Consider the following 25935-nt stretch of genomic DNA (forward strand, 5'->3'; position numbering starts at 1 on the left):
TGTGAGAATTGGACCATAAAGAAGGCTGAGTGCTGAATAATTGATGATTTCAAACTGTGGTGCTGGAGAAGACTCTTGAGAGTCCCTTGGACAGCAAGGAAATCAAACCAGTCAATCCTAAGAGAAATTGACCTTCAATATTCATTGGAAGGACTGATGCTGAAGCTGAAGCTCCAATACTTTAGCCACCTGATACAAAAAGTCAACTCATTGGAAAAGACCCTGATGCTAGGAAAGATTGAGGGCAGGAGGAGAAGGGGGTGACAGAGGATGAGATGATTGGATGGCGTCACTGACTCAATGGACATGAGTTTGAGCAAACTCTGGGAGATAGTGAAAGACAGGGAAGCCTGGAGTGCTGCAGTCCATGGGGTCACTAAAAGTCAGACATGACTTTGCGACTGAACAACAAGATAAGGGTGGAAAAATCAGTACAGAGAAGGAAGGATGGTACCTATCTATGGAGGGCTTTTAATGCTTCATTAAGAAGTATTCTCTCAATTTACTATCCTTGTCAGAGACCTAACAGAAAACAGAAGGTACATTCAAAAGGGAGTGAATTAAAAAAAAAAAATCCTAAAAGGGGACCATTTACAAGGCATGGACAAGGTTCAGATAAACTCACAAAAGATGACCAAACAGCCCTGAGCTAGCTACTGCAAGAAGCAGAAGCCAACAAGAAACCAGACACCAAGGGACCCACAGGGACAGTCCATACAGTCCGATTCCCAGGTTACAAAGTGAAGCAAAAAGGGTAGGGTGGATCCAGAGGGGTATAGAGAATATCCAGCACAATCTCAGTATCAGTGAGGACAACTAAATATCTTTGCAGGGAACTATGGGATTATTTCTATAAATTCAGAAAGACTGATTCTCTGGCTGTGTATGACAGGAGAGGGAACATGATGGATATGGGGAAACCCACCAAGAAGCACTTTGAATAAGCTAAATGAGAGGTAATGAGAACTGGAATTGGGGTCATGGTGATAGGAACAGAGTAGAAAGACCATATGTATGAGGTATCAGAGAGCTATAAGTAGAGAGGTATCTATCAGATATTACATTGACTAGATGTGGAGAAAGGGGAGAAAAGAGTTACAAGTAATATCAAAGTATTGAGCCTGGATGACTTTGAGATCCTGGCTGTGAAACAAGACAGGGCATGCAAGAGCTTATTTTGAAAGTGGGCTGAGTTTCCATTTGTGTGATTAGAAGGTGGAAAGAGAAAAAGGTTGGAGTACTTCTCCCTCTGGTCCCATCGCTGCTGGGCCAGTGTGTAGTGACTATGTTCCTCTGCAGAACACTATGGTATCCTCTCATACAGCCACAGCTCATTTTGGATCCAAATCATTGCCTCCTCTTGACCCTTCCATGATGTTGTGATTCTTTAGGGGTGAAAATATTCAGCAGATATTTGAAAATATAGGACAGGAGTTTGCAAGTGAGGTTATGGTCAGAGAGAAACTTTAATGTTTTTTTCATAAAGGTCTAGTATAGAAGACTTGAAATCTCAAGAGGCATGGAGAGAAAAGTAGAATAATAACAAAAGGGTTCAGGGAAGCCAGAGATATTCTGCCATAAAGCACAGTACAAATACAAAGGATAATGGCATCTCGCTGAAAAACACGTGACTCTACCTCCATCATCTCCTTTGATAACTGTTTGGTGACAGTGTCTGAATTAAGTTATATGTCAATACAAAGATGGAGCTAAAACAAATTATTACCAGGCAGCACTCTAACTCAGTATTGAAGTGATCTCTGTATTATGAACCATAACAATTGAGATCAGGCAGAAAAATATATCTCTCCACGGAGGACAAATCAATAACTACTAGGTTTTATGGTCATTAGCACCATAATGAAATTACTCACCATCTAAATATCTTAGAGGATCTTGCACATTCAACATCAGTCACCTCTTTCATGTTAACACCGCCAGATGTGGCCAAGTGCAACTTTTATAATGGAGACCATGAACAAGAATGATATTCTACACCTAAAACATTGGCATACCAAGCAAGAGGAGTTATTTAAATGATACTCCTAAACCAGTACTTAAAATTTTATAACTGTGGGCAACACAGTTGATATGTTGTTAGTTAGCCAGTGTTTTAGTCAGAGGTTCATCTACAATAAAGGGACATGTATTACATCTACAGTAAAGGGGGAAAACAGGCAATGGAAAGCAGAAAATAAAAGAGGTATATTAGTTTACTGGGCTTCCCAGGTGGCTCTGTGGTAAAGAATCCACCTGCCAAGTAGGATATGCAGGTTCAATCTCTGGATTGGGAAGATCCCCTAGAGAATGAAATGGCAACCCACTCCAGTGTTCTTGCCTGGGAAATCCCATGGAGAGGAGCCTGGCAGGCTACAGTCCATAGCGTTGCAAAAGAGTTGGATGTGACCGAGCAACTAAAAGACAACACTATGGCCCACTCTCACATGCATTATATCTTTAACCAAGAGGTGGAGAAGTTAAGTAACATGCCTAGGACCACTCAGAAAGGAAGAGAGCCTTTCTTGCCTTGTGCCTTTTTGGCTCTTAGTCTGGGCATGTCAGTCCAAATATGCCAGGCACCGGCATGCCACTCAACTGTCCATTCCTGTAGTTCATCTCTCCAGGAATTCAAGCCTTCTGCTGTCTTCTTCTTTCCATGACTAAACTCAACACATCCCATTCCTTCTGTACATAATGCTAACTCTTCCTTTGCAGAACTTCATAATAGCTTGCCTTGTCAACTCCAGTGTACTTTAGAGGAAGGGATAAAGGAAGGTAAGACTAATTTCCCTCAAAATTTTGTTCTATATTAAGCCTCACTGGTCTTCTCTCTTGTTTCTCAAACCCATCAAGCTTCTTCCAACCTCCAGGTCCTAGCTTACAAAGATCTCCCCTACACCCTTTTGCCTGGGTGATTTTCACTCACCCTTGAAATTTTGGTTGAAATGTCACTTCTTCAGGGAAGTCTTCTCTTAGAAGCCTCCATGGCATGTTCTATTTTGGCCTCTTGAACTTCTCTTTCACTGGACTTGACAGAGCCATACTTTTACATTTCCTTGTGTGATAACTGGATTAATGCTTTTTCCCCTATCAGAAGGCGAGCCCCACATGGGAAGGGACCACATTTCATTTGTTCTGCTCACCACTACATCCCCAGATATGATGCATGTGAGAGTGGGCCATAGTGTTGTCATTTAGTTGCTCAGTTGCGTCCAACTCTTTTGTGACCCTATGGATTATAGCCCGCAAGGCTCCTCAGTCCACACACAAAGATCTGCACCGAGACAGAGGTGATGCTGGTAGTGTCTGTCAAGTGACTGAAGTAAAAGACTGTCATGTTCTAAGCGTTACAGCAAGAGCTTGCCCACATATCCTCATAGCAACCCTGTGAGATCACATCATTCCTCTATTCCACAGATGAGAGAACTTGGGGCAGGGGCAGGGAGCAAATAAATTCAGTCTTTTAAACAAGATCACTCAGCTAGTATGGGATACAGTTGAAATTCAAACCTGGACCCATCTCATCTAAGCCCTTTTTTCCGTTGCTATGGAATTTCCACAGATGATCACTTTATTATTTTGTCTTGTTTCTATTCATTCTATCTCCCCAATGAGTCTCAAAGCTTATTTGGGATAGAAATAGCACCTTGCACATTATTTTTCATCCCCCCCCCATCACCCTGCTAATAGCACTTGATATTCTACATGCATTTAATGAATACTTTTTGATTAATAGTACTTTCTTGGCATTAATAACATAAAAGCATCCCCAAATGAGTTCAGCTCTCTATAACACCCTGTCTAAAATAGTAATGTACTAACATGTGTGAGTATAATACAGGTTTAAGAGCTACTAATTTTTACCAAACTTTAGGAAATAATTTTTTAAAAATTATTTGAAAGAAACAGCACGGCAAAATGAAATGGACATATGATATGGAAATCCCTTTCCTCTTTCATTTGCTGAATATTTGTGTGTTTCCAAGTGTACTCTTCTCGGTGCCAGGGACGTAAGACTGAGGAAGTCATAGTCTTTCTCTCAAGGAGCTGTTGGATGGAGGAGGTGGTATCACAGTGATGTAAATAAATAATCTTAAGATAATCTATGCTTGAAGAGGGGACAAGGAAATGTGGGAAAAGCAAAGACAATGTAACTAGCTCAGCCTAGAGGGAAACCAGAGTTAAAAGCACCTGGTCCTAACTGGCTGTGAGATACTGGACACATTCTGTGGGTCAGGTTTTTTCCTTATCTTTAAACTGGGGATAACACCTATGTCCCAGAGTTGCTGTGCCCTCCTCTCAGCACACTTAGAAAAAGCTGTTGGCAAGAGTAACCAGAGGTGACTAACTGGGTGGCACTGGCTGTCTGTCCCCAATGGCTAAGAGTAGCAGCATCTCCATTTACCTAATACACCCACCTACCAGTTGGGAAGCTCTGATTAGAAGGATGAGACAGACAATAAAAGTTCTCTGCATGTAATTATTATTTCCAGCCCTCATAGAATTCAAAGAAAATGAGGCACTTAATAGTATTCCAACCCTCTCCTTCATGTGTAAAGTAGAATCTGCTAGCTGAAACAAGGCAGAACAGTTTAAATCATAGCAGCTTTTTCCTATGTCACTCTACCAAGGGTCTCCTTAAGAGTCACCTAATTTGGCTAGACTGGTACTTCCTCTTGCTTTGTGACTGACCTGCTCCCAGGAGGACTTTTGGTTACATTGCATTGGATTTTAATCTGGTCCCAACCAGGAGTTTTGCAGTTTAGTCAAGAAGCAAGAAGGTAAATATTACAAAGACGGTGATTCAAAGAGTCAACAATAATAATGGTAGCAGCATGATTTATTATTTTAACAGTGGATCCTACAGAGTTAGAGTTGAAGCTTTTGGATCTGTTAATTGTAAGAGAGTTTTGAATTCAGCTCCTCTTTGGGGGAATGATAGCTCTGAACTGTACCTTTTCTCTCTGGTTAGAAAATCTGATTCTAGGAATCACAGCTTAGGGGTATTATAATATTTTCAAAGAAAGAAAAGGCAGGATGGATACAAAGCACAATCTAGAAACAAAAAAAGGCTCTAATGTATTCATCTGTTTGCCAGTTCTTTGAAAGTATTGTACATCCACTGATTGAAGATTTCTTGCTTGTCTGGACAAATACAAGCTCTCTTGGGGTCCACCACAAAAGGTGACAATTGTGTGTACAATCAACTTCTCAAACATCTTAGTCTGAATCTTCTTGTCTCTTAAAATACCTCCACTTGACTACAAAAGAGCATCCGGACACTATAGCAGTCAGAATGCCCGGCTTCTATATAATAATACCACTATGACCCACTGCTGCTATTTACTATGTACTTATGTTGATCCAAGAACTGTGCAAAAGGCTTTAGATGCATGATCTCACTGAATGAGTCCAGTGATCCTGTAAGGCAGGCCTATTACTATCCCCATTTTACTGAAGAGGATACTGAGGCTCACTGACTTCACGCCAGGTTACAGAGCCAGGATGCAGTTTTGGAACCATTTCTTCCCAACTCTTAGTCCTGCCTTGGGTTGTACATCCTGTAACACTATGACAGGGACTCACATTGTTTCTGCATCACTTGCACACCAGAAGGATCTCTTAAGGCAAAGCAGTCTTTAGAAGCAAAATCTATGCTATTGAAATTGTGTTTTGTTTTTACCTTGAGGAGCTTGTCTGAGAAGCAGCAAAAATAAACACCTAGCCTTCCATGAAAAAAAAAAAAGAAGCAAATCTCATGTAGTTTCTAATATGGATAGCAAACTCAATACTTTTCATAATATTCAGCAATCTACTTATCTCTGCAAATATCAAATAACTTTTTGTCACAACTAATCATTTTACTTCTTTTTTATGTGTACCATAAAGATGTTTTCAACTTTTAGAAACCTTCTAAATTTAAACAGATGAAATAACTCAATATGCCATGTGATGGTAATGGTTAGGAGAATACAGTTTTTAAGTATGCATTTTCATCCACTTAAAATTACTTATCTTAAATACAATTTAGAAACATGCTGTTAATAATTGCAATATAATTTTAACGGATAATTCAATGATGATGTTAAATAAAAACATCATTTTTAAATTTTAAGTAATAAATAAATATATCATTTTATTTTACATAAACCCTTAATAATGGAATTATAGAATTTTTAGAGCCAGATGGGCTATGAAAGCTAGTCTAGTCCAATCCTTTGTTTTTCAGCTGCAATTAAAGAGAAAGAAACACTGCCAAGGACTTTTAAAGCACAGTTTCAAAGTCAGACCCAAGTTCACATCCCTGTCCTGCCATTTACCAGTTCTAAGACTTCATTTGTCATCCAGAGCCAGTTCTTGAAAGTGCCCTGCTTAGAAAGCAGGACTGCTATAAAACTGAGAGTTCAAATAAAGGACTCTCTCCTCTAAAACATATATATTCTATTCATTCATTCGACATATCTATTGAGTACACACTAGTTTGTGGCCTTGGGCAAGTTACTTAATTGCTTTGTCCCTTAGTTTCCTGCGTTGTAAAGCAGGCATCTACATTATAGAGTAATTGCAAGGATTAAATGAATGAATGCAGGTAAGGTATGTGGGATGGTTCTGGGCACACTGGGAAGGCACAAGAATGTTGGACATGTTTCTTCTACTGCTTCTACATTTTATATTAGGTAACATGGCAGGCCCTGGGGATATAACTTGGGAATCCTACATAATATTTTCTTCCTAAAAACTAACGTATCTCACTTGCATGGAGTGAATCTCTGATTCCATTGCTCTATCTTGAGGGTGAAATCATTTGGAAACTTCTTCAGTAGGTTTATTTGGACAGTGTTATCCTTCAATGCATGAAGAGAACACTGTCCCACCAGCATTTGCCCACATCCTTTCTGTTTTTCCTTTAGATGGCTTTGAAGGGACCCAAGGTTTCCACCTGGTCTCCCAGGTGAGAAATGATGGGTTTGTGAGTATGTGCAGAAGTTGGCTGGGATTCCAGTGATAGACTATCCCTGTAGGACACAGCAAAGCTAACTGGTCCTTTGAGAATTTAAACCTGACGTGAAGTTCTCTCTGTGAAGAACCATAATTAGCTGGAAGAACAAGAGGAGAAATCCAGTTAATTGCCACTCCAGCATCTCCAGCGGTTCTATCATGGTTGGATAAGTTAATATAAATTCCATTAGTGTCTTGGAAACCCTCAGGTCATGGCTGAAGGCCTACATAACTCTCACTCATGATCTTGGAAATCACAGAATTACAAAGATGGGAAAACCCTGAACAGTCAGGCAGTTCCTCAGTCTTCCTTATCACAAGAAAACATTACACCATTCCAGAGAAGTGAGAAGTAGTTATATATTTAAAACCTTGAGAGAAGGCTCTCCCCAAAACTCATTTTTAATGTGCCAGTCTTTTGGTGGCTCAGACTGTAAAGAATCTGCCTGCAATGCAGGGCACCCGGGTTTGATCCCTGGGTTGGGAAGATCCCCTGAAGAAGGGAATGGCTACCCACTCCAGTATTCTTGCTTGGAGAATTCCATGGAATTCTCCATGCAGCTCTCCTGGTGGGCTCCGGTCCATGGGGTCACAAAGAGTAGACCCAACTGAGCGACTAACACTTTTGTGTTCTTTTTGCTTTTATTAAAAGCAAATACAGAAACTTCTCGGTGTGAAATCTAATATGTCATACCTGTTGTATGTGGGTGTGCAAGTGTATGTATGTATACACTGGTCATTATTCTCAGAAAAGTTAAAATAATCCTGCCAAAGTAAAAAAGCAAAAGCAAAGGCAGAAAGCCACACTACTATTGCATCTCTTTTCCTAGGAAGAACAGCCTCAATTCTGTACACATATTCTGGGTTATGTCATTTTCTTACCCTGGTATCACTCTTCTATGAACCTTTATTCCGAGCTTGTCACGGTATATTTTTAAGCTTTTAAGGTCAGCTTGAAATAAAATATTAGAAAAAGAAATATTAGTCCTTAGGTGTCTGGGAAACCCAGCTTAAGTTTCTCTGCATGATACATTATAATTAAAGCATCCCTTGCTCTCTTTGGTAACCCAAGAGCTAGAATGCTGAGTCACTGTCATATTATTACCTGTTCTGACTTCATGGCCCAGGAAGCAACTTCAGTGTGAATGGGAAAGGCACTGGGTCTGAAAGAGGCGGGGAGGCGGGTCTCACCCAGCTCTGTTGTTTCCTTAGATGTGTGACCTTAAACAAACTGAATGCATTATGAAGAAGAGCCTTGCAACCCTACTTCTTTTATAGATAAACCTTAGAGAAATATTAAGTGACTTGTCCAAGGTCACACTGAGTCTTTCCATGGCTCTGGTTCATTAGTTATTTAAAAAAAAAAAAAAAGAGAGAAGGAATGATAATATCTGGTGTCTCAGAATGCTGCAGGTCAAATGAGATAGATATTTAAGGACTCTGCTGAATTATTCGCTTTGTCAGCCACATCTCCTCTTTAAGCTCTTTAAGCAGCTTGTACAGCCCTATGTTTCTTGTCACTGATACTCATTCTGTTTCCAGCCTCCTCTCCTGATGACTCAAGACACTCTGAATTCTGAGTTCTACAAGGAATTAACAGCTCTGTCCCCAGTGTAGACTTCTTGAAAATTTAAGGCTTGTACCCTCTTTCAACCAACCGTCCGACTCATTCATGTTCAGTGAGGTTAGGTCTAAAATTGTCTCCTGCTGAGTATTGGTATTCCAGGTGATAGCCTGCTCAGGGAATGAATCAGAATGTTTCTTAAAGCATTTGCTGGCAGTCAAAATTTGGATGAAGGCTTCTACTTCTGTACAGATTCTGTAGCTCACACTTTTACCATCACAGAATGCTTTGTTGCACTTGCCAGTCTCCTTTCTGTCACCTGTACTAGACTTAAACTCACCAGAGCAGGATTCCTCCACCTCAGGCTGACTGACAGGTGGAACAGATACTGTTCTGCTATGGAGGGCCCGTCTGTTCATTTTAGGATATTTAACATCATCCCTGACTTCTAGCCAGTAGCAGCCCCATCCTCAGTTGTGACAATACCTGACAAAAGCATCTTCAAATGTCCCTTGGAGGTGAAGAGGCAAAGTCACCCCCAGTTGAAAACTTCCATGCTAGATCTAGCCAAGTGTCTTTCATACTGGACATTCAATAAATCCTTGAAGATTACGTGACTGATGGCAACAAAATGCTTATGATGATTTAGTGTACAAGCTGCAGAAAAATCAAGCTAATTTCTATTGGTTTTAGTGCCTGGCACACGTCTGGTGCTCAGTATATATTTACTGGGTGAACAAGTGTTCTATAATCCTAAGCAGCTCCCTGTATCCCAAGTAAAATTCTTTCCCTCAAAAGAATCCAAGTGAGGTGCTGGGAAATTGTCCTGTGGTGGGAGGGGTGGGAGGAATTTTAAAGAACAAAACAATCTCTTAAACTGTGGGATTAGGAACCAAGAAGATCACCTTCCTGTGTCCCCCAGACCTTAAGCTCTCTGTTTCATCATGACATACACGACAGAAATACATTCTTTGCAGCGGAAATACTAGAAACATGTACTAGTGTGCTTGGATCCTTTAAAACACAACTTGGCTAGGGACGCTAAGCACCAGGAGGGATGCAGGACATCCAGAAGGTCACACATTCAGTTATTAGTGTCAGAGCTGGGAAATGAGCCTGCGCCTTCCTGACTGCCTGTCCAGTACTTGATTACAGTGATTATTATGGATGCAAATTAAGACTTATTACTATTGTAAAATAGCAATGCAGGTTAATGATATTCTTTATTGCCATGCTAACATTTTTTCTAGAGGGGAAAATTATAGGCATGAAACCAATTAAGCAAGCTTTCTTTCTTTGTAAAGCTTTCTTAGTTTTCCTAAATGAAGATTCTCTTTGTGCTTCCTACTTAATACTGAACGCTGACTTTTTTTTTTTTTTTTTGTCTCCTGGGCCTTCCTGAGATGGATGCTAATACTCATGCTGTCCATTTTTCCCTATATGAATCAAAAATGACTATGCTAATACATTATCTCAAAGGGCAGTCATAAATAGGAGTAGCAAATATTTTGAAACGAATACTTAACAGACATCCTTCAGTAGAGGTTAAGCATTGTTGGAAATGCCTCCCTTAGAAATCTTTGTTAATCAAAGGCTTGCAGTTGCCTCTTTCTGGATCTCACTGTAGAATGACTGTCCTTCCATGAATGAAATGATGGCTCCAGAAATGGACAACAGATTAATCTATGTATTCCTCAAGCTTTACACAGTTGTCCTTTACCCCCAGGTCTACATAATATTTGCCACAAAAACCCTTCATGTAGAAGAATGTCCTGTCACATGTATATTGTTAGTGTAACTATGGTGACCAAAAAATGCCACCAGTGTGTCTGTTTCACACACAAATGAGGGGGCAGCTGTGGAGTCCACATGTCTGCCAGTGGTATAATAGATGTGAGCGAGGATGGCCTGGGTCAGAAAATTACCAGTCATTTATATTAATCAGAGCTTTCAAATAACATTTCAACCCCTGAGCGATGAAGAGTGTAAATGGAAGGCAATAAGCCACTGTAAAAGCAGTTTTCACACCTCAGTTTTTGAAACTAAATGTCATAAATAAAGGCAGCAGTATTTTTGGAGGGTACCTCCAAGTCAAAGTTGATAGACCTCCAGTAATGTATCAGTGCAAGTTTAAGGCTAGTTCCTTTGCATCTCGGGATGATTTTAAGTGTATTAAGTGTAAGGGTCCCATCCAAGTTAAATGTTTATGTTAGCTGTGGTACTGAGGGCACAACTCCCACAAACCTTTTAGCAATCTTACTTATTAGGGTAGTCAGTCCTTCCAGCCCTATCCACCTAACCTTCTCAGATACAAATGAGGAAACTGAGGGTTTGTGGCATAAAGAAACTGATCTAAGATCACCTGGCTATGATTAGAAAGCTGAGTTACCAACCAGATAACTGATAAAACTGCTAATAACATTCTACTTTTGTTAGACCTTTTGAAAATATTCAAAAAGTAAACAAATAATAATATATAAGCCTGCATATTGTTTCTTTAAAAAAAAACTCTGAACATAAAATGGAATAAATTTTATTTATTGAATAAAATGCTTAGCACTTCTGTTGGCATGGCATTGTTTAGTCTCTAAGTCGTGTCTGACTCTTTTGCAACCCATGGACCTACTGGGTTGGACTATAGCCCGCCAGGTTCCTCTGTCCATGGGATTTCCCAGGCAGGGCTTGGCATTTCCTACTCCAGGGGATCTTCTAGACTCAGGAATCAAACCCAGATCTCCTGCATTAGCAGGCGGGTTCTTTACCACTGAGCCACCAGGGAGCCCAAGGGTGTCCATAAAGTCTGAAAATATATACTATATGATTGTATCATATATTATAATTGTAATGCCAGTAAACAATTTATTATGCATTTGTCTGTTTTGAGACTTGGATACTACATCCAGTGATGGATCCATAAAGTAGGCAAATGTGAGTGAAAGAAAGTCAGTTGTGTCCGACTCTTTGTGACCCCATGGACTATACAGTCTGTGGAATTCTCTAGGCGAGATTACTGGAGTGGGTAGCCGTTTCCTTTTTCAGGGCATCTTCCCAAGCCAGGGATCGAACCCAGGTCTCCCGCATTGCGGGCAGGTTCTTTACCAGCTGAGCCACCAGGGAAGCCTAAGAATACTGGAATGGGTAGCTTATCCCTTCTCCAGCAGATCTTCCTGACCCAGGAATCGAACCAGGATCTCCTGCATTGCAGGCAGATTCTTTACCAGCTGAGCTACAAGAGAAGTAAGTAGGCAAATAGTACTATGATAAAACAAGAAAATTTAAAAAGCAAATTTTATTTAAGACTTATAGAACGAATGATTCCCTTGGTCACTAAAGTACTGAATTTTACATATAGGGTTTAACTTTTGTCTCTATTCTGCACTTTGAGCCAAAGCAAGAGAGAATACATGTTTTTCGGACTTTATCTATATAATTATAATTTCATCCTGAATAAAATATTAATCAAAACTCTATTCATGAGTTAAAGATACTTCCATTGTTCCCAGAAACCAAAATATGATTATGATTCTGAAATAGAATTTGCTTTATCTCCAGATTGCCTTAACCCAAAATAGATGTTCAGCATAATGATTTTGAAAAGTTAAATACAATATTTGAGCAACCTTACATTAGTGCTCAAGTGAATCATTCAAAAAACTATTATTTAGTAGCTTAAAAATAAATTATAAGAACGTATTATGAAAATCTAGTAAAAAATGGCATCCAGGTCCTATAATTTACCACATTTTACTTATGGTTTATGGTTTGTTTATGGTGGCATAAAAAGGTCTACCATTCTGATTATTTAAAATCACGCCCAACTGGCTTGGGAAGTAGCAGTATAATTCTGTAAAGGCAGATTTTCTTTAGTACCTACTGGGTTCATTCCCATGAGTATAACTGCTTTAGAATATGTGATTATTGTTCTAACAGTTCAGGTCAAAAAGCTAGCTTTAACAGGTTCGAACCAGAGAGAAATCAGTGGTTGTGTTTCCCCTGGCTTTTTGGGAATTACAGACACTGTGCGAAACTACCTATGTTACTGTTTAGAACCAGAGTATGCAGTTGGATCTGGTTTAAGATTTTATTTAGCAGAGTGATACTTTCTAATAATAGGTATTTTATTACTTTTATTTACCAAGGAATAAGCCCTAATTTTCCCTTTCATTAGACTTGTGGAACAAAGATCTCACACAGCCAGGATAACAGCCAAAGAAATTCTGATAAAAGGTGAGACTATGGTCATTTTAAAGTTACCACATTTGTTTCAAAAATATCTAGATGATAACTTTACAATAAAATGGCTTATTGCCTAGTTTAGAAATGCCAACTACATTTTATAGGTACCCTTCAAGTCCATAGTTAAGACAGAATCCCAAGTTTAAGTCACATAAGAGTTTATTATAATGATTTGTAACTTTCTGACAAAAGACAGAAAAATGTAATCTTGGCTATAACCTTTTCTTACTTAAATTTGACTCAGTTCAGTTTTCCCCTTCTGGGAAAGTACAGCGTTATGTGTTTAAAAAAAGTCACTGAACCAGCAAAAATAACTTAAGAAAACAGGTAAAATAGTAAACTAACATCTGTTACCCATCCCCTAAACCCCTCCCACCCTACTGAACTTCAAAACAATATTGTCTCTCTCTCTCTCTTTTTTTAACTTGTATTTTAATGTCCTTTTCAGTGAATATATAGAATACAGGGGCAAATGCTTTTCAGTGAATAGGTTCTTCTTCCCTTCAACAGTGATTGAGGCTGAGAAAAGACGAGGCCACTGGTTGGCTTGTCAGTAGGTATGATCCCTGGGACTCATGTGCAGACCACACTGCCTGCCTTTTGTTCAGCAGTTGATCAGTGCCAGGAGGTGAGCAGTGCAGTGGTCTGCTAGCTACTCTTAGACAACGCAGACATTTCTCTGTTTGGGGGTCCATTGCATGAGTGCCTCCCTATTCACTGTTCTGTCCTGTGGCCCTGAAGGCCCTCGGGTGACTAGGAGTGTGATGGTTTCATCTCCTACACTTCTACAAGTTTGGTGCCTGTTACTGAATTGATTTTGACAGGACTACGAAGATCTTCTAGTGAGATCTTCCTGTCAGCCATCTACAATTCTCTTCAACTATATTGTATATCCCTGAGGATGGAGAGCCTATGCGAGCAGGAGGTGGGATTACTAAAATGAAAAGAGAAGAAACTCTAAATAAAAGTTGAGGGGTCAATTCAGAAATTACTTCAAACCACCAGAAGTGGAATTAAGTTACCTTCTGCTTCATTTAACACTTTTCCTCACTAGCTCAGAACATCCAGCTTGAATATTGCAAAAAACACACAGCCAGGTAAAGATCAAGCAGTACTTGGAGCTTTCAGTACAATCACACTCAGAGATTTTGGCTCTTGAATAAAAGTGTCAGCAAGCCTTGGAATTCCCAAAGAGAAAAACTCACTGAGCCTTTATTCCATTTTCTTAAGGTCTATTGTTAACTAAAGACTCCTTGTCTTTTCAAATTCCTTCATGTGAATGGATGAGGCCAGACATCTGCCAGGATTTGCTCACATTTGCATGCAAATCAGAGACTTAGGGACACACATGGCCCCAGAGCCAACAACACCACTTTTTAACTGTAGACTTACACTGATCAAAGTACCTTCCTGAACTTTCCAGTCCTCTAGTGCTGGCTTTCAAAAATAATCGGCATATTCGAGTAGTGTTAATGCTTTTGAGGCCATGGTGGCAGAGCAAATTGCAAAACAAAACAATATACTGTGTTTCCCAAATATCCTACAGGCAAAAAGCTCTCAAGTCAGCAATACCTGTCCCCTCAATGAATTCTATTTTCTTTATTATCTGGGTCTGGGAATGAAGATGCTAATAGTGGTGTGAGATTTAGAGAAGGGTCTATTTTCCTCAACTCTTGGCCTGTGGGATTCGAGAGTTGAATGAATGTCTCAAAAGCTTCACACCCCGGTAATTCATTCATTCAGTTCCAGGCGCTATGGCTACAGAGGTGAACTCAGCAGGCAAGGTCCCCATCTCTCTCCCGAAGGCGGTACTACCGCCCAACCTCCCAGTGCCCGTATCCAGGCCGGCTTCCTTACAACCATCCTGGGACGGGTTTTCCCACCAGTCCCGGGTGCGCCGAGCCCCTCCAGCTACTCGATCTTTCCACCCTACCTGGGCCTACCAGGCAGGGGTTCCCCTCGGTGAAGGCAGTCACTGCCGGTCCCTGGGAAGTGCCGAGTCGGCGGCTGCCCACACCCCTCTCCACGCAGCACAAAAGACACCCGCTGGCAAACTTTGCTCATCCACCCCAGCCTAGCCGGGAACCAGCACCGGCTCCATGCCTGGAGCGGACCGAGTTTCCCAGACATTTCTGCATCCCTGGCAAACCTCCTGAGGCTGCCACCCTTTCTGCACTCAAAACGCGACGCAGGGTGAGGTCTTTCCCCACTTAGACCGCGCGACAGCTGAGTTGATTCTCTCGAATGCTTTCACTTCAGTACACTCAAGTGCTTTGTGAATTACGCCCCTTACCCTTTTGCCGAAAAGGCCACCGCCAAGACATCCTCTCTCTCTTCTCTTTCCACAGCTTGCCACCTTCTTTCCCCTTTTCTTAGCCCTCTTTCCAACTCCCCGGGCTCCCTCCGACTCCGGGCTGCATTCCTCAGTTCAGATTCCAGCAGCCCTCCTTCTTCCGGATCCACGGGCATCACCCTCCCCACCTTCGGTCCAGGGAATCTAACGGGTTCGCCTCCTGCACTGCCTTTTGCTAATTTCTGTTCGGCCTTCCTTCCGAATTACCGTTCTCCCCGAACCCAGTGATTCCCTCCCCCCCCCCCCCCCCGTAAGGAGGTTACTAGATTCCCGCTCCCCCGGATCCGTCATTTTCCCCAGCTTCATGAGCCGCGCCCCCTCGTATCTCTTAGGCCCGCGATCTTGTCCCACGGTTCCCCAGACCTTTCTCGGGCCCTCCAAGCCACCAAGTTTGCCTTGACTTCCCTTCGCTGCCGCCTACGTCTCCCGCCACTGCCCGGCTGAGCGAGCGCACTTACCCCGAGGCCCGGCTGGCAGGGGTGTCGAGGTGCGCACGGACCAGGCACCGGAGGCGGCAGCAGGAGGAAGACGAGAAGGAGGAGGACCGGCTGAGCGGCACCTCCCTCCAAACCCACAGGCACTGGCTCCTTAGGGGGCTCGCGGCAGAGCACCAAGAAGCGAAGCGAGGCAGTAGCACGAGCAACAGCTGCTGCGCGGGCCTGGGCTCAATCCGGCTCTCGGGGGCCGGGCAGAGGCAGGCAGGATTGGGATAAAGGATAGAAGCGGGATGCTGACAGCGGGGCAGCGAGTGTCCAGGTCCAAAGGAGAGCGTCTGGGGCGCCTAGGGATGCCACCGCGCGGATGCTGCTGCCCGCGCTGACGCCGGCGGCCCCTCTCCCCGCCCGGAGGGCGCTGCAGGCGCGGGCGCACGGGCCTCTCTTAGCTCGCCGGCTAGCTGCCGGCGCCCTCGGTGCGCCCCGCTTTGTGCTCCCCGCAGCCGGCGTGCACCTGGTGTAAGCAAAAGCGGTCAGCTGATGGGCTGCACTCCCATTGGCTGCTCCACGGTCTCCTCCCCTCCCGCCCGACCCCCTTCCTGGCCTCCTCCTCCGGTCCTCCTGCACCCCCACACCACCCCGACTCAGCCCGGTGCTGGGGCACCATCTGTAGCCGGCCCAACAAAAGCGTAACGCCGTGGGTCTCGGCTGGCTCGGCCTCCCTGAGTCGCGGCCGCGGCCGCTGCAGGGAGCAGCGGGCCACCGCTTTTTGTCTAGGGAACGACAAGCTGCGGCTGGGTTAGGCAGGCAAAGCACATTGCTGTTTCTTAGCAGAAAAGGTACCCAAAAAAAGGGGGGGGGGGACCTTTCTACCAGGCCACCTAGGCACAATGGAGCCAGATTTCTGCGCAACGTAGAACTTGGGCTTCTGGGACTGAGAAGCAGACAAATTCAACCCAGGAGACAGCTAAGTCTCGGTGTGAAACCTGACCCTTCCTCTTAAAATGAATGGAGATTTCTTGGGCTGTGTGTACACACCTGGACTTATATGCACATGAAACTGGTCTGTGTCCTTGCCGCAGAAGGAGACTATTATGACACTTAAATGGATGGTGAAACAGCTTCTTATTTAGGGACGCTTTCAGAAAACGTTTCTGAAACTTCGTAATTACAGCTCTCTGAGTTTTTAGGTGTGAAAGTTGTGTTCAAATAAGCGAAGGAATGAGAATGCAGTCTGTTTGAAGTGGGGGGTGTCAGAGAGCAAGGTGGAAACAGGTTTTTGGAAACTGAACATGAAGCTGAGTTTCATCCTCTAAGTGGGCACCTTGCAACCAGACTTCAGAGAAGCCCTTAGTACTTGTTACTGATTTAAGCTAGAGCACTATTAACCCCTCAGTGCCAAGTGGCTTCTGGCAAGAGAATATGACATTTCTTTGTGATGTCCAAGTTTAGAACTTCTGTGGAATTTGGAAGAATAAATTCATTATAGTATCATCTTTTAAATTCCTTGAAAATATGGTATGCATTTAATAATAGTAATGTTTTATCTTGATTCCTGTAGCATTCCTTGTTGTCTTTCATAGATGCCTGATAAATATTTGATGCTCTCAAATGTCCATTTACTTTCTTTTGTCCTGAAACTGTCATATAGGTATCAGTGGGTCGTAGTGTGCCTTAAAAGGCTCGAGGGAAAGAAGATATTTTGATTTAGGGAAACAGGTAAAATGAAGTGTAGAAGGACAGCTATACAAAAAGGCCCATTGCAAATAGAATGGGAGAGTGCTGCCTAGAAAAGATTTTAAAACTTTCAAAGCAAGGTGAATCTAGAACCTTTCCCAAGAGTCAAATTTTCTCATGCTGATTACATGTAGCTTGGAAGTAGCTTGTCTGAAAGGAGGTGGGTATCTAGCAGAAACACAGAACTTGAATGATAAGGGAAAGACTGAACACAGGTTTCTTCAGTTCAGTTCAGTTCAGTCGCTCAGTCGTGTCCAACTCTTTGCAACCCCATGAATCACAGCACGCCAGGCCTCCTTGTCCATCACCAACTCCCGGAGTTCACTCAGACTCACAGCCATTGAGTCAGGGAAGTCTCCTTTAGGTTTTTCGAACTGTCTTTCTGGGAGAGAAAGGGAAACAATGTTCTACTTGCACCGTGGAGTTTGACAGAGGTAAGTCCTGGGGAGCAGTTGAAGCAATTAATGGTGGTTAGGAATTACTGTTACTAGGAGGCAAGATCACTAACAGCCTCCAGGTTTTGGAAGAGGCTTCATGAGACTGGTGTGAAGCCCAGCTAAGAAATCAAGTTAGACACCAGTGTATGAGCTTTGAAACTAGGCTGACACTGCTTTAAACCCCAGCACTGCAAGTTATGAACTGTTTCCCTCTGGGATAAGTCACTTTACCTCTTTAAACCTTAGTCTCCTTGCCTATAAAGTGGGGATAATAGCAGTACCTATCCCAAGGGGTTGTGCTGGTTAAGTAAGAATAAGCTTGTAAAGTGCTTGGTGCAGTTCTTGGCGTCTAGTCAGGAAGTACAAGCTGGAATCAAGATTGCCGGGAAAAATATCAATAACCTCAGACATGGAGATGACACCACCCTTATGGCAGAAAGTGAAGAAGAACTAAAGAGCCTCTTAATGAAAGTGAAAGAGGAGAGTGAAAAAGTTGGCTTAAAACTCAACATTCAGAAAATTAAGATCATAGCATCTGGTCCCATCACTTCATGGGAAATAGATGGGGAAACAGTGGAAACAGTGTCAGACTTTATTTTTTGGGGCTCCAAAATCACTGCAGATGGTGGCTGCAGCCATGAAATTAAAAGACATCTCTTGCTCCTTGGAAGAAAAGCTATGACCAACCTAGATAGCTTATTAAAAAGCTGAGACACTACTTTGCCAACAAAGGTCCATCTAGTCAAAGCTATGGTTTTTCCAGTGGTCTTGTATGGATGTGAGAGTTGGACTAGAAAGAAAGCTGAGTGCCAAAGAGTTGATGCTTTTGAACTGTGGTGTTGGAGGAGACTCTTGAGAGTCCCTTGGACTGCAAGGAGATCCAACCAGTCCATCCTAAAGGAAATCAGCCCTGAATATTCATTGGAAGGACTGATGCTGAAGCTGAAACTCCAATACTTTGGCCACCTGATGTGAAGAATGGACTCATTTGAAAAGACCTTGATGCTGGGAAAGATTGAAGGTGGGAGGAAAAGGGGACACAGAGGATGAGATGGTTGGATGGCATCACTGACTCAATGGACATGAGGTTGAGTAAACTCCATGAATTGGTGATGGACAGGGAGGCCTGGTGTACTGCAGTCCATGAGGTTGCAAAGAGTTGGACACAACTGAGCGACTGAACTGAACTGAACTGAAGTAGGCTTTCAGGACAAAGAAGCATTAGGCATTATTAGCCCAGTCGTGAGGACTATTTAGGTCCTCATTAGGTCATTAGGTCAGACAAGTGGCATGATTATTTCACAGAGCTGACACAGGTGACAGAATATTTTAAAAGCACTCTTAGCTCCAATGAGAGAAACAGACTGTCCCTCCACTATTCGTTTCTTTTTAAACCCCCATATCATTTATTTAAACTACTTTCCTTCTTCCCCAAAGCAAGAATGAGAAAGGAAGCTCTGCCTATTTCCCCTTGACCACTGCATGTATTTGGCTCCTGACAGAAGGAGCATTATCATTAGGAAGAAAGATATGTGCCAGAGGTGGGAAGGGAGCCTGGTTGGTGCAGAAGACCAGGATTGCTGTTTGTTGGAAAGATGGCTGTGGGACAGAGGAAAACAGATATAGAAAGAACATTTATAAAGGAATCGGAAGTTTGATGCAGTCATTGGAAATGTGATGAATTGCCTAAATAGTTAATGGGTCCAAATTTTAGGAACTGCCATTTTGTAGCTCTGCAAAGGGGTGTCAGGATTATTTTATCAACTGAAATTTAAAAACCTCTTGTCACTGGAATGAATAAAGAAGAAATAGCCAACAGACAAGGATAACTAAACCAAACTCATTTGTTTCTTTTGTAGAATCCTCAATCTATCTAAATTACTCCTACTAAGCTCACCCATTACTGGTATCCTAAATTTATTAGTAAACATTTATTTATTTCTTACATTCTGGAAGACCTTGGAGGCTTTGGAGGAGAATGGAAATTGATAGAAGAGCCCCAGAGTTCCCAAGAGAGCCAGGTCTTACTGTTGATGTAGGGAGGCATTCGTGCCCCTGGAGTTGGCCTTGTTGAGACACTGCAAATTCCTCTGGGATCCCTCACCATCCCCTTGAGATTCTTTAGCTTCAGTTTGAAGAAACATTATAATTGGTATTAGCTTAATTGTACTGGTATATGTGGTAAAAGAACAGAAAAAAGAAAGATGGAATCTTTAGAAGGTAATCATATTAGAATAATCTTTTAATGGACATCTGTACTTTAAGAATGAAATTATAATATGCCATTTTAAGCCATAACTTTTACAAGCTGAAAATATGTCTCTCTCCAAGGGGTTAATTTCCAAAATTTACAAACATCTCATACAACTCAACAACAAGACAAATAACCCAATTGAAAAATAGGAAGAAGACCTGAACAGACACATTCCCAAAGAAGACATACAGATGGCCAATAGGCACATGAAAAGTTGCTCAGCATCTCTAGTTACTAGAGAAATGCAAGTCAAAACTATGAGACACCACCTCACACCAGTGACACATTCTGGTCTTCATTAAAATGTCTACAAATAACAAATACTGGGGAGGTTGTGAAGAAAAGAAAAGCTTACTACACTGTTGGTGGGAATATAAGCTGGGAAAGCCACTATGGAAAACAGTATGGAGATTCCTCAGAAAACTAAAAATAGACTTGCCATATGATCCAATAGTCCTATGCCTGGATGTATATTTAGATAAAACAATAACTCAAAAAGTTACATGCATTCCTATGTTCATAGCAGCACTATTTACAATAGCCAAAACATGGAAACAACCCAAATGCTCATCAACAGATGAAAAGATAAAGAAGATGTGGTATAAACAATGTCCTACTGTATAACACAGGGAGTTATGTGCAAAACCCTGTGATAAGCCATAATGGAAAAGAATATTAAAAAGTATATTACATATATAGATAAAACTGAGGACTTCCTTGATAGCTCAGTTGGTAAAGAATTCACCTGCAATGAAGGAGATTCCAGTTTGATTCCTGGGTTGGGAAGATCCCCTGGAGAAGGGAAAGGCTACCCACTCCAGTATTCTGGCCCGGAGAATCTCACGGACTGTATAGTCCATGGGGTTGCAAGGAGTCGGACACGACTGACCGACTTTCACTTTCATTTTCATGAAGTTGAATCAATTTGCTGTACAGCAGAAATTAACACAGCATTGTAAGTCAACTATATGGTTAGATAGCATCACCGACTAAGTGAACCTGAACTTGAGCCAACTCTGGGAAATAGTGGAAGATAGAGAAGCCTGGAGTACTACAGTCCATGAGGTTATAAAGAATCATACATGACATAGCAACTGAACAAAAACTTCGGTAAAAAATAATAATAAAGAAATGTCTCTCTGAGTAAAATATTATTATTTATTTAATATATTAAATATTAATATAATATGTACTAAATATTATATTAATGTATCTTAATAGTAAATATATATTTCAATAAGAGAGAGATAGTGTGGTCTCTTTCTGAAGGCCAGTGTTTTATACAGCCTCTGAATTAAGATTATAGTTTTAAAGCAATCATCACCAAGCTTTTAGAGGGTAATGACTGTAAAACTTATGTGATTGTTGTGATCATTGTTAACTTGCACACCAAACGTATTATTTCTCTAAAAATTTTTGACAATTGAATGAGTTTACTGCGTGTCCGTAGTTTCTGTTCCTTCAGTTTTGTACTGCATATGAAATCATTTCAACACAGAAAAGGTATTCATTAAGGTTTCTGTAATAATTTATATTGTTTTAGCAAAATAATTTTACTAATTATTAATGTAACTTCAGAAATTATGTTAATAATTTGACATGAAACTAAGGCATTCAACTATCTTGGTTTTCCTAGGACATTAGAGGTTTTAGTCCTAAAGTTTCACATATAAGAAATCCCTTAGTCTGGAACAAATCAAGATGGTTCATTGTTCTAAACAGCTCACATTCCTAAGTTTATGGTACTTTTGTAATTTTAGTCCCGCTATAACCTTGCACATACACCAAATAATGTCTTTTTGCCTAACTGAATCAAAAATCCCATTTCCAGTTAATTTAATTGCTGTGTAGCCCTTGTCAGTCATCTAGCCCAATCTCCTTATTTTACACATAAGAAAACTAAGTCTTATACAGGGATTGTGCCAGGATATTGACAAAGCTTACTCTATAAAGCTAGACTATATACTGGTTGAAGGCAGAAACCAGATGGCCATCTCCTAGCCCAGCACTCAGCATGTAATAGGTACTAAGTAAACATTTTTTGAATGGATGAATTGACTCAATTAATAAATTAATGTCTTTATATAATTAGAGCAAATTAGATCATGAGCTTTTTCTTCATATTATTAAAATGTCTTTGAAACTGTAATGCTTTATGGCTGTGTAATTCTACCAATCTTCTGTTGGTGAGAAATAAGGCCTTATCAGTTATTTGCTACAGCAGATGTTGTAGTAAACTTACTCATTAGAAATGCCCATTTTGGTTACTGAACTATAGATGCATAAACTATAGTTTGAAGCATCAATTTAATATATTCAATTTTTTTCTATTTCCATTGCTATTTATGTTTAGGCAGCCAGACCTTACTAATAAATAAAGGTTTATTTCGGGTTTTGGCTCTTATAAAGATTTTAGTTTATATGTTTGTTTTCAATTATTTGCTCTCCATTCTGATTTCTCTTTTGCCTGTATGATAATAGATAATATAAAGTAATGTAAATTAAGTACTTACTCTGTGCCAGGTAATACACCTACTAAAGAGGCAATATACTGTAATAGTTACAAGTTGCTGCTGCTGCTGTTGCTGCTAAGTCGCTTCAGTCGTGTCCGACTCTGTGCGACCCGATAGCACCCCACCAGGCTCCCCTGTCCCTGGGATTCTCCAGGCAAGAACACTGGAGTGGGTTGCCATTTCCTTCTCCAATGCATGAAAGTGAACAGTGAAAGTGAAGTTGCTCAGTTGTGTCCAACTCTAACGACCCCATGGACTGCAGCCTACCAGGCTCCTCCACCCATGGGATTTTCCAGGCAAGAGTATTGGAGTGGGTTGCCATTGCCTTCTCCAAGTTACAAGTTAGGGCCTCTTATTTATGTTACCAAGGTTTATATTCCAGCACAGCATAGCTGTGTGGATTTGAACAAGTTATTTAAATTCTCTTTGTCCTTGCATCTATATGGTGGGGCTTGTGAGGATTAAAAAATGTTTATGTTCCTAACATATGTTGTTACTCTTGTTCAGTCTCTATGTCATGTCCAACTCTGTGACACCATGAACTGCAGCATGCCAGGCTTCCTTCTCCCTCACTGTCTCCCTGAGTTCACTCAAACTCATGTCCATTGAGTCAGTGATGCCATCTAACCTCTGTTGCTCTTTCTCCTCTTGCCTTCAATCTTTCCCAGCATCAGGGTCTTTTCCAACAAGTTGGTTCTTTGCATCAGGTGGTCAGAGTATTGGAGCTTCAGCATCAGCCCTTCCAATGAACATTCAGGGTTGATTTCCTTTAGGATTGATTGCTTTAGTCTCTTTGCTGTCCAAGGGACTCTCAAGAGTCTTCTCCAGCACCACAGTTCAAAAGCATCAATTCTCAGCGCTCAGCCTTCTTCATGGTCCAACTCTCACATTCATACATGACTACTGGTAAAACCATAGCTTTGGCAATACAGACCTTTGTCGACAAAGTGCTGTCTCTGCTTTTTAATACACTGTCTAGGTTTGTCATAGATTTTCTTCCTATGGACAGTCGGTCAGGACATGACTGACTCAGGGTCATACAGCAAGGACAAGGCCATCATTATAGCAACAAAATACACTATAATACATCTGTTAAGGCTTTCCAATTCTCACTTCCTCTTTTTCTATTATAAATTATTTTAATTAAAGTATAGTTGATGCGTAATAGTCTGTGCTACAGATATACAATATAGTGATTCACATTTTTTAAGGGTTATATTCCATTTATGGTTATTGTAAAATATTGGCCATATTCTCCTCTCTTCTTCTGCTTCCTGCTAGGTGACTCAGTGGTAAAGAATGCAGGAGACGCAAGAGGTGCAGGTTTGATCCCTGAGTTGGGAAGATCCCCTGGAGGATGAAATGGTAACCCACTCCACTACTCTTGCCTGGAAAATCCCATGGACAGAGGAACTTTGCAGGCTACAGTCCATAAGGTCGCAAAGAGTCGGACATGACTGATATTATAAAATATTGGCTGTATTCTGCTCTCACTTCCTCTTAAAACTGTTCTTGGGGGAGGGCTAACCTCATTACCATCACTTTGTTGCCTTCCGAAAGTTCCCAGAGACTTAAAATAGGGAGAGGTGACCGTCATCTGCCCCCACAGCAGCTTTTACTCCTGCTTTCATTAATATCCTTTTTCTTTCAGTAACCATAAGACTTTTAAAAAGTTCAGAATATTTCCTCATAGGAAAACTGCACTGGAATTCAGTGCCCCATTACCATAAATTTAGTATCTACATTTACTTTTAGTCCTAGGGGTCTACCAGGCTATAAAAGAAAGATCATCAGGCAAAGGAGACACAGAAGTTTTATACATATCCTGCAGAAATACAGAAGCTCTTGGAATTTCCCTCCACTTCATTCAATACCTTCCTCTGTCAAGTTTGTCTGCACTTCATTTTATAATAAAGATGCTCACATTTTACATCTCTGAGCATGTTAATGGTTTCTTCTGAGTAAAGGATTGCCTGTATTTCATTTTCATGGATAATTGAGTACTTGCCTACCAGGCTAATCATCTGTTGAAATCATTATTCTCTGAAATTTCATTCACATTGTACCCTTGAGTCTGTATCTAGCCCAAACCTTGCACCATACACTGTCTTTTGGAAAAGGGCCTTAGCTTTTGAGCTTTGTGATTTTGGGAGATGAAAAAGCCACAGAGAGACATGTGATATATAAGTGGTGACTTAGGCTGGTCACTTGAATTGAACCTATATTGAAGTTCTGTTCAGCAAGTACCATAGGATTGAAGGCTGAAAAGAACCTTAGAGATAACTTAGCTCAACATTTTCATTTCACAGATGAGGAAGCTCATGGCTTAAGAATGTTAACATTTCCACGTACTTCAGTGCATCTGGGAAGTTTGGGTAGATTTAAATCCTTGTCCAAGGTCACACTGCTGGTTAATAGGCACACTTAAGCCTAAAATCTGTCTCTGATTTTTAGATTAGGAATCTTTCTCTAGTATTAATAGTATATAACTTTAACTGGGATCCTCAGGCTTCCCAGAATTTTGTGGTTATATTTGCAGGAGTCCACTACGTTGCTGTAAGAAAATTTTACTTGTTTGCATTCTAGTAATGATCTGAAAAATTACTGTCAATATAAGCATATTCTGAATCATTGAATGGCATCCTTATAACTGAATGAAGAAAAATGCTGTCAAGTGCCAGTATCTTTTTTTGTGTATATGACCGTGTTGATTACAGTACCACTTTGTATCAGAACTGATGAGAGAAAATGGGTGGTTTTGATTTATAAATGATGTCTTCTTAAAGGCCACATGATGTCTCAGCACATTCCAAGAAAGAAGGTTCCTGAGAAATTTCAAGAGTTAAAAGTGAAGGGAGAGAAAAAAAAAGGGATAAGAGAACTGAATCAGCCCACAACATGGAGTAGTCTAAACTAGAGAGAGAGACAGGGTGAGCACCATGTCCACACTTTAGAGGTGACTTAATTTTAGGGAAAAAATGGGAAAAGTTCAACTCTTACATAAAATTGATGGTTGAATTTGAGTTTAACTGGTTTGGTAAGTTTTTTTTTTTGTTTTTGTTTTTTTTTCCCCTAAACAGCTTTATTCAGTTATAATTGCTTGTATGAGTTGCATTGTCTTCTCGTATGCTGAAGTTATAATCCATGACTTCCGAAAGTGACTTTCTTTGGAAATAAGATAATTGCAGATGTAATTAGTTAAGATTAGTTTTGCTGAAGTAGGGTGGAATGGAGAAATTTGGACATCCATGCCCATGAGGAAAGCACTCAATGAAAACAAAGGCAGAGATTAGGATGAGGCTTCTACAAGCCAAGAGACACCAGTGTTTGCCAGCAAGCCACAGAAGGTAGTGGAGAGTCACAAAACAGATTCTCCCTCCCAGACCTCAGAAGAAACTAGCCCTACTG

At 41.2% G+C, this 25935-nt stretch overlaps 1 protein-coding gene across 1 annotated transcript in view; it reads right to left on the reverse strand.

Annotated features, from left to right (window-relative positions):
- The window catches only part of LRRN1 (leucine rich repeat neuronal 1), a 43720-nt gene extending 27664 nt beyond the window's left edge, over positions 1-16056 (reverse strand). Inside the window, exon 1 of the mRNA XM_055557979.1 lies at positions 15611-16056. The gene's annotated coding sequence lies outside the window, so the exon portion shown is untranslated. The remainder of the gene's footprint in view (positions 1-15610) is intronic.
- Between the last annotated feature and the right edge of the window lie 9879 nt (positions 16057-25935).

This window comes from Bubalus kerabau, chromosome 20, assembly GCF_029407905.1.
Source record: "Bubalus kerabau isolate K-KA32 ecotype Philippines breed swamp buffalo chromosome 20, PCC_UOA_SB_1v2, whole genome shotgun sequence".
NCBI classification, from domain to species: domain Eukaryota; kingdom Metazoa; phylum Chordata; class Mammalia; order Artiodactyla; family Bovidae; genus Bubalus; species Bubalus kerabau.